Source organism: Phaenicophaeus curvirostris, chromosome 1, assembly GCF_032191515.1.
Source record: "Phaenicophaeus curvirostris isolate KB17595 chromosome 1, BPBGC_Pcur_1.0, whole genome shotgun sequence".
In the NCBI taxonomy this organism is placed as follows: Eukaryota; Metazoa; Chordata; class Aves; order Cuculiformes; family Cuculidae; genus Phaenicophaeus; species Phaenicophaeus curvirostris.
The window spans coordinates 89907320-89916229 of record NC_091392.1 but is presented as its reverse complement, the minus strand read 5'-3'; positions in this window follow the sequence as shown (position 1 = coordinate 89916229).

Sequence of the window (8910 nt, the reverse complement as noted above, 5' to 3'; positions counted from 1 at the left end):
TTTGCTTTTTTTCAGAACACTCTTGTGTGGGTTTTTTATAAATAATTCTGTACCTGTTTCCCCACTTCCTTGCTGATCTAATTTCAGATTCAGGGTTTCTTTTCCATTCTTAAGCCACAGCTCTTTCCCAGCACAGGTTTGTGGGACAACGGTAGAGGAAACGGCCTGAGAAGCTGAAAGATACAGGTCAGTATAATTATCACTGAAGACAAAGTCGTAAGAAGTAAAGATAGAAAACAGATCAAAGCTGGTGTGAAATGGAACTGCTCAGGAGCTCAGCCTGGACACCATGTTTGAACATTGGTAAACTGTACTGATGACTGTAGTTTGATGTTCTGGCAATTCTGATTAATCAGGTTGATGTTCAACAATGGTATGCATCGATGTTCATTGGAACAGAGGAGTGTGGATTAAGGTCCTACGTAAATAAGCTTATAAAAGGCTTGATTACATAAAGAAAATCGGGTAAGACAGAAGTTCATCCAGAACTTCTTTGTCCCACAATCATCTTATTGACTACAGTTTTAAATGGGAGGGTGGTCTCTATATTTTTCCCCATTTGGCTTTTTAAGTTCAATTTAATATTTTGACACTCCTCCTCACTGATTTGAGGTTTCTGATATGCTGTTCATGGTAACACTCTGAGTATTTACCTGAGTATTTTCTGAGTATTTACCACTGACCTAGGAAACAGTAATGCTCATGAATAGATATCATAGCTATATTTTAGACAAGGCCATGGAGAGGAAAAAGAGGGTAAGTGGAGACTAAGGTATAAGGCTGGAGCAAGAAGCAGACAACATATTTAACAGTTTTAATCTGAGAGAGGGAGATCTAGACTAGATATTGGGAAGAAATGTTTTACTATGAGGGTGATGAGGCACTGGAACCAGTTGCCCAGAGAAGTCATGGGTGTCCTATCCCTAGAGCTGTTCAAGGCCAGGTTGGATGAGGCTCTAAGCAATCTGGTCCAGTGGGAGGTGTCCTGCTCAATGCAGGAGGATTGGACTAGATGACCTTTAAGGTCCCATCCAACCCAAACCATTCCAAGATTCTATGTAAGCAATATGAAGCCTCAAATATAAAAGAAATAGCAAATGTGATGCAAAGACAAGAGGAAACTGCAGTGTTGTAAATATGCAGACATGCGGCATATTGGATCAGTGACTGCTGCATGTGAATGTGAATGTGAAAAAATGAAAAATTGCAATTGGATAGATGAGATTTTTGTAAGAGAGCAAACTATCTTCTAAATAAGAAAAGTGCCACTTTAAGTTGGCATAATGAAAAATCTCTGCCATTCCTGTCAGGATTCATTTGAAACCAGAAATTAGACAGCTGGATTCTTTTGCTAGGCAAGTATAATTTAAGATGCCATTATGATGCTTTGGGAGTAACTTTCTGATTGAAGCCTGGGTTTCAACAGATGAGGGGCTTATATGAAAAAATGTGCTGGGTTGACCTTGACTGGCCACCAGTTGCCCACCAATCTGTTCTATCACTCCCCGTCCTCAACTGGACAGGGGAGAAAAGGCTCGTAGGTTGAGATAAAGACAGGTAGATGACTGAACAATTACTGTCATGGGCAAAACAAGATAGTGTTTCGGGCAGTGGCATGGTTTACAGGGTACGTTTCTAGCCAACTGATAGCTGCTTCCACTGCAGTGAATGTGTAGTTCTTGCCTTGGTGGGTTTGTGGCAGAGGTCCAATATATTCTCTTGAAAACCCAGCCACCACCCTGTATTCCAGGGAGACTTGTTTGCTTGATTGCGGGACATGCTTCACATTCTTAAGTGATCTGTGTGATGGCATCCATGGTCAGGTCCACCCCTCATTCATGAACTCATCTGTATGTTGCTTCTCTCCCTACACGTCCCAATGTTTTGTAGGCCCATTTAGCTACAAAAGCTCACCCTTATGCTCCCAGCTCAGGCTCACCTGAGCTCCTTCCATTTTGACAGCCTTGTTGACCTGTTTAGTGTTTAGATATTCTTCAGTGGTGTGGCTTTTGGGCACATGATCATCTACATAATGCAGATTTAGGGTGATGTTTTCTACCTGGGCAGTGATGTCTTGCCACAATGCAGCAGCGCAAATATATTTAACTTTGTGCTGCCAATTGGTCTTCCACTGCTATAGCCACCCCCATAGCCACCAGTCATGAGACAGTATAGAAATAGAGTAGTGGTCCTTTTTCTTGTTCAGCAGTCTTAAAGGCTAGTTGGATGGCTTTCACTTCTGCAAACTGAATTGACTCACCTTCTTCAGTGGCTCCAACAACTTCCCGTGTGAGACTTCACACAGCAGCTTTCCACTTCTAATGTTTTCCAATAACACAACATGATCCATCAGTGAACACAGTATAAAGCTTTTCACCTTCTGATTACTCACCATATGGTTGTGCCTTTTGGGGATGATCCACCTTCTTAGGCAGTTCTCTAAAATCTCTGCCTTCTGACTAGTTTATGATGGAGAAGAGGAGGCTGAGGGGTGACCTCATTGCTCTCTACAACTACCTGAAAGGACGTTGTAGAGAGGAGGGTGCTGGCCTCTTCTCCCAAGTGACAGGGGACAGGACAAGAGGGAATGGCCTCAAGCTCCGACAGGGGAGGTTTAGGCTAGACGTTAGGAAAAAGTTCTTTACAGAAAGGGTCATTGGGCACTGGAACAGGCTGCCCAGGGAGGTGGTTGAGTCACCTTCCCTGGAGGTGTTTAAGGCACGGGTGGACGAGGTGCTGAGGGATATGGTTTAGTGTTTGCTAGGAACGGTTGGACTCGGTGATCCGGTGGGTCTCTTCCAACCTGGTTATTCTGTGATTCTGTGATTCTGTGATCCCCTCTAGGATTCTTGGGTGGCTGGGTTTCCCCAGACAAGCCAGCTGCACGATCAATGCTACCCACTTATTCCGTGTAGGGCTGATTGCATGATGTGTGGAGGGGATGGTTCCTTTGAACATCCAGTGTATCAAGGGCAAACGTGGCACCAAGAGGAGACGTATCTGTAGCAACAACATATTAAATGGCTTGAACCCCCTCATATGCTGCTAGTACTCTTTTTCATTGGGGGTGTCATGGGCTTCTGAGCCTCAATACCCAGGCTTCAAAACACCAGTGGTCAATGTTGGGTTTCTCCTGATGTTTTCTGCTAGAGGCTCCATGTGACACCATGCTCCCCAGCTGCAGCGTAGAGCACATTTTGCACAGCTGGTCCTGTCTGAATAGTCCCAAGAGTTACTGCATGAGTAATCTCCTGTTTGATCTACCCAAAGGGTTGTTGTTGCTCAATATCCCACTCAAAATAGTTCTTCCTTTGTGTTACTTTATAGAGAGGGCTCACAAGCTAACTATAACCTGGAATATGCATTCTCCAGAATCCCACTAGGCCTAGGAAAGATCATGTTTCTTTCTTGTTAGCTGGTGGAGACATAGCTCCTACCTTGTTGATCACATCCATAGGGACATGAGGACATCTAGAAATCTAAGGAGGAATGAGTTTGGGAAGTACTGCAACAGTTCTTTCTTCTACCTTGTGAAAATTCCGCTACAGTCAACGGAACTTCGGAAGTGAGATATGAGAAGTCTGTGGCAGGACATGACTGAAACCATAATTTTACTGCAAGAAGTGACAAGTACGTTATTTCTTATTCACTGGAGCCTGTACGCTCAGTTACACGTTGAGAGCCAGGATCCATGACAGAGAAATTAAACCTGAGAAAGGCTAGAGTGGGACAGAAGATGACCTAGATGGAGAAATAATGCATATAGAGGAGGGAAAGTTGTTAGGGTTTGCTGGCTGCATCAGTCAGAAATGTAGTGTGCATTTAGTGGAAAGGGGAATGAGAGGAATAAATCAATTTTGATAGCTGAAACTAAAGCCTGATATGTAGCTGAGGATGAAGATGTTGCCAACAAGGTTCAATTAAAGATATACTTTCAGCAAGTGCATGTTTCTGCATAGCAGCAGAGGAAACTCAAGCATGGTTTGTTTAACGTACTGTGCAGAGCCATCACAGCCTTCCTGGAGAATGAACTTTCCATGTCTTCTGTGTTCTGAAAGCACAGATCTGGGCTTTGCCTGTGGTTTTCAGCGTGGGTTATTTCAGACCCATTTTATGTTAATTATCATAATGTCATCAGATATTATTTGACGAAGGCAGTCTGTGATCTGCTGTATTTGAAGTGGTTTTACCCAGCCTTAAAGTCCTTGCTTACAGCAGATTCCATGTTAACTCATTCAAGAAGCAGTGCAGGAGCTGTAAAGCTGGATTTTAATTATCAAGGTGCAGACAGAAATTCCATTCTTTCCAGAAACTTCACTTCCAATGATGACATGAATACCAGTGTGCCAGAACCTCAGCTGGTATAAACTTTTAAGCTGGCCCTATTCTGTTCACTTTCTCATGGAGCGATCATGACTTTTGCCATATAAGAATCCTCCCTGCTGTCTCTTTCTATTCCAGCTGAGGATCCTAAATCCCTGGCCCACAGAGACAGCGCAACAAGCTGCACATAAATTAGTGAATCCAATCATCTCTGAAGCTGGGAATGGTTCTGGAAAACCATCATAATTCTCTGTGTACTGACTAAGTAAGTGCTCACCTCAGCAATGAAATTGATTTTCCCTGTTGGTTTGGCAAGGAAGTGAAATTAAGGCTGGGTTGCATCATGCAATGGTTTTGTCTGATGTATAGGGCATTAAACCCACTTCAATTCTTGTGGAGATAGCAGTGTAGGTCACATTTATCAGTGAATTTCCTGTCTTTTGATAACCTGTCCTAAAGCCTCAAACTTGTTATTTTTATAATGAAGGAGAAACAATTTCGTAAGTTTTATTTACATCTCTGTAACAAAATATATTAATTTTGCATATGGGAATATGTGAAAGAGAAAGCAGAAGTATTGGATAGACTAACTTCTTGTATGGGAAGATGCAAAACTCCTATAATATCTGCCTTGCTGATGCCCTTTACACTGATTGTCTGTAACACTGAGTATTCCAGTTCTTAACTCTTACAGAGTTCATCCAGCCTACCTGGAATAGGATTGACAAGTTTGCCCATCAGCTGATTGTCTGAATGGTTGCAATTGTGGACTCTGTAATTTCAGCTCTTGCTTTCAGCATGCCGTGAAGGGCAGCGTGCAATGTCCGTTTCCTAGTCCCTTGGTCCCACCACATGGCAAGCCCTCTAGTAGAAGGCATAACGTGGTAGGCTGGCTATGGAGATAAAATTTATAAACTTGGTGGCACTAAGGTGACATAGTGTGCTTATAAAGCTGCTTCCTGGTTGTTCTGTGGTTGAGTGTTATTTATTCCTGGAAACACCCCCACACCTGAAAGTCCTGATGAGAACGTGGTTTCCTTTACACAACTCCTACTGGAGGGTAGGTTAGGCTGAGGTAAAGCCCACATTCCCAGAGTCTCTCTCCCTTCAGGGAAGCTTGTATGTAATAGTGAGTCTGAAACTGGAGGACACGACTTTGAATTCAGAGCTGTTCTGCATCCTTTATACACATGTGCAGATAAACAAAATATTACTCATGTTTCAAAGTACTTCTTGGGAGTGCTGAGTAGAGGGGCTACATGTACTAAACACCTCCCTGAGGCCTGGTCTGAAATTCAACTTCTCATCACTCCTTGGATTCATGTCTCAATAGCTTCTGCAGGCCACGTCCATCCTGTGCAGTTGCTGACAGTGCAGAGCTCCCTGAGCTGGCTTTGAGCTATCTTCAGAAATAGATGCGGTGCAGTCAAGTCAGCAAAGCCCTGCACCTAGCCAGGGCACAGCAACTTGTTCGTGCAACTAACTGCTACCCAGTGGGGAAGAGTGATTCCACCCAGCTCAATGCAATGACCAATCAGCTTACTTGGAGATGGCTCTGGGGTCACGGTATACGCAAAGGGCATACTGTTCCTGCTGTTCTTTTGAAATTGGTAGTAAGATCACTAAGAGTGTGTGATGTTCAGCTGCCCCAAAATCCTCCACAAGCCACAATGCCTAGGAGATTCACCTTGTGATTACACTGTATTTACGTTCCAGCTTACTTTCCAGAAAGGTTTTCCTTGAACTCTGCTCCAGATTAGGCAGACGCCTGGGCTTACTTGGAGAAGTGCACTGAGAGCGGATGACTGAAAAGTGGGGAGGAAGTGACTCAGAGAACCGGATGGACTGAGGCAGGTGTTTGGTGAGAGAAAGAGCAGGAACGTCTAGACGGGTCCAAGCTTCTCTCTGTGCTGGAAGTCATAGAATCATAGAATCACCAGGTTGGAAAAGACCCACCAGATCATCGAGTCCAACCATTCCTATCAAACACTAAACCATGCCCCTCAGCACCTCGTACACCTGTGCCTTAAACACCTCCAGGGAAGGTGAATCAACCACCTCCCTGGGCAGCCTGTTCCAGTGCCCAATGACCCTTTCCGTGAAAATTTTTTTCCTAATGCCCAGCCTAAACCTCACCTGGCAGAGCTTGAGGCCATTCCCTCTTGTCCTGTCCCCTGTCACTTGGGAGAAGAGGCCAGCACTCTCCTCTCTACAACTGCCTTTCAGGTAGTTCTAGAGAGCAATGAGGTCTCCCCTCAGCCTCCTCTTCTCCAGGCTAAACAACCCCAGCTCTCTCAGCCGTTCCTCATAAGGCCTGTTCTCCAGACCCCTCACCAGCTTTGTTGCTCTTCTCTGGACTCGCTCCAGAGCCTCAACATCCTTCTTGTGGTGAGGGGCCCAGAACTGAACACAGGATTCGAGGAGCGGTCTCACCAGTGCCAAGTACAGAGGGAGAATAACCTCCCTGGACCTGCTGGTCACGCCGTTTCTGATACAAGCCAAGATGCCATTGGCCTTCTTGGCCACCTGGGCACACTGCTGGCTCATGTTCAGTCGCTGTTGACCAACACCCCCAGGTCCCTCTCCTCCAGGCAGCTTTCTAGACAGACTTCTCCTAGTCTGTAGCACTGCACAGGGTTGTTGTGCCCCAAGTGCAGGAGAGAGCCTCTCTTTTTTTTTAGTCAAGAGGTTCCACAGGACTAATTAATTGTTTAGGCTCTGCTTGAACAATTAGAAGAAAATGTTTCACTTCTCTGAGTCCTTAAAATGCTGAAATCCTTGGCTTGAGGAATGAACAGGATGTCTTCACTTGACAGCAGAGCCTGAGCTGTTTATTTCCAACAGAGATGCTTCCGGGCCGGAAAGGGAGAACTCGCCATGGGACAACTCTCTGCAGGACAACTCTCTGTGGGACACCTCATGGCTGACCATCCTGGGGGACAACTCTACACTTTGAGCCCCAGCACGTGGCAAGAGCCCCTGCCAAGGTTCAAGGTCTTTGTGGAGCTCATTGTGCAGAGGGGGAGGACTGCAGCATCTGCCAGATCACTCACTTCCAGGTGCTCAGCGATCCTCACATAGGGTTGTCTCCATGGAGAGTCAGCCATGAAGAAGTGTCCCATGGAAAGTTTGCCCCAGACAGTTGTCCTAAACCCTTCTTAGCAATCTCCAGATCGAGGGTGGGCAAGATAAGGCTGCGAAAGAAGTTCTGCATTTGAACACCATTTGCAGCACTTCTAATGATGTGGCTTGGAAACCACTAGCTCAGCTAGGTTGGTACTAGCCTCTGCCCTACCCTGCACATCATGCTGTCCATTATCCCCACTGTGGCTGTACAAAATAATGAAGCTGTATATGATATGTCCTCTACTATTTGAAGCACCTGGAGTAAGGAAACATGAGAAATCTGTGGGAAATTATCCTCTCACATAAATCAACTGAGGTCAGTGGAAAGAAGTTGGTGTATGGAGATATTTTCAGGGTGTACAGGCATTTCTATTATTTTCTGCAAGAAATGCTACATGTGTAAGCAGGAGATTCTTCTGCCTGATTTGGAGTTTGGACAGTTACTTCTGTCATATTTTACTTAGTAAATAGCATTAAGGCTGACAGAAGATGATTCTAGAATGGACATTTCTAGTAAAGAAATTCAAGTCCAGCATCAAATAATTGAAAGGTGCAAGAAACTTTCTAATCATCAGGACATAGTTACTGGTTTGAGTGACAGTACATAAAGCTTAATATCAGTTTCAGTAATGCACCTGCTTTGTTTCAATTTCTAATGCTTCTCCAATTCATGGTTATCTAATGTTTTATGCAGTCTACTTGGTTTTCTTATTTCAGCAACGTCTGGTGATGAAGGAGGCACACGGCCCGTTTATGTAGTGAATGAAAAATGACTTCCTTCTTTTGCCTTGAAGTTGGTATGAGATGAGGTGAGGCATCCTGCTGCTTTTGCATTGTGGGGATGAAGGAAAACAGAAACTAATTTCTAGTCCTGATAGCAATAATCAGCTATCTGGACTTGAATTCTAACCTTTCTGCTTTTCTTCTAAAAACTCTGGTTTCTCTCCCTTTCTATCCAGACTGCATTTAACATCACCTGAAGGAAAAGCTAAAGGAAGTAAAGAGAAGCTTGTGATTCAAGTCAGAAATATCTGATGGTGATAGGATTTGCTAATGTATCACCAGACGTGTGTGTGTGTGTGTTGCTGCTGTTACTGTCTACAGATAATTGTAGTCGATCACGGACTGTTTATGTGCAGGAAAGTCACAATATTGTTTAGGAATATATGCTATGTTCATTGTCACTTTTTGCACCTGCATTGAAAAGTCTTCCCAAAGACAGCTCTGCTTAACAAAGCATTGGCAAAACCTCACATTTGCCATTTAAAATTATTACTTTCAGCATCTTACTTGTGGTCACCAGGGAGGAAACCTCTCTCAGTTTCTCTAGTTTATTGCCATATTCTGTCTTTTCTGTAGAGGTCAGCTTACTACAGAGACATCCACAGGACTCTCATAGCCCAAGATCATCCTTAAACTGTAAAAATTACATTGAGATCCACCATGACACGCACCACTGCA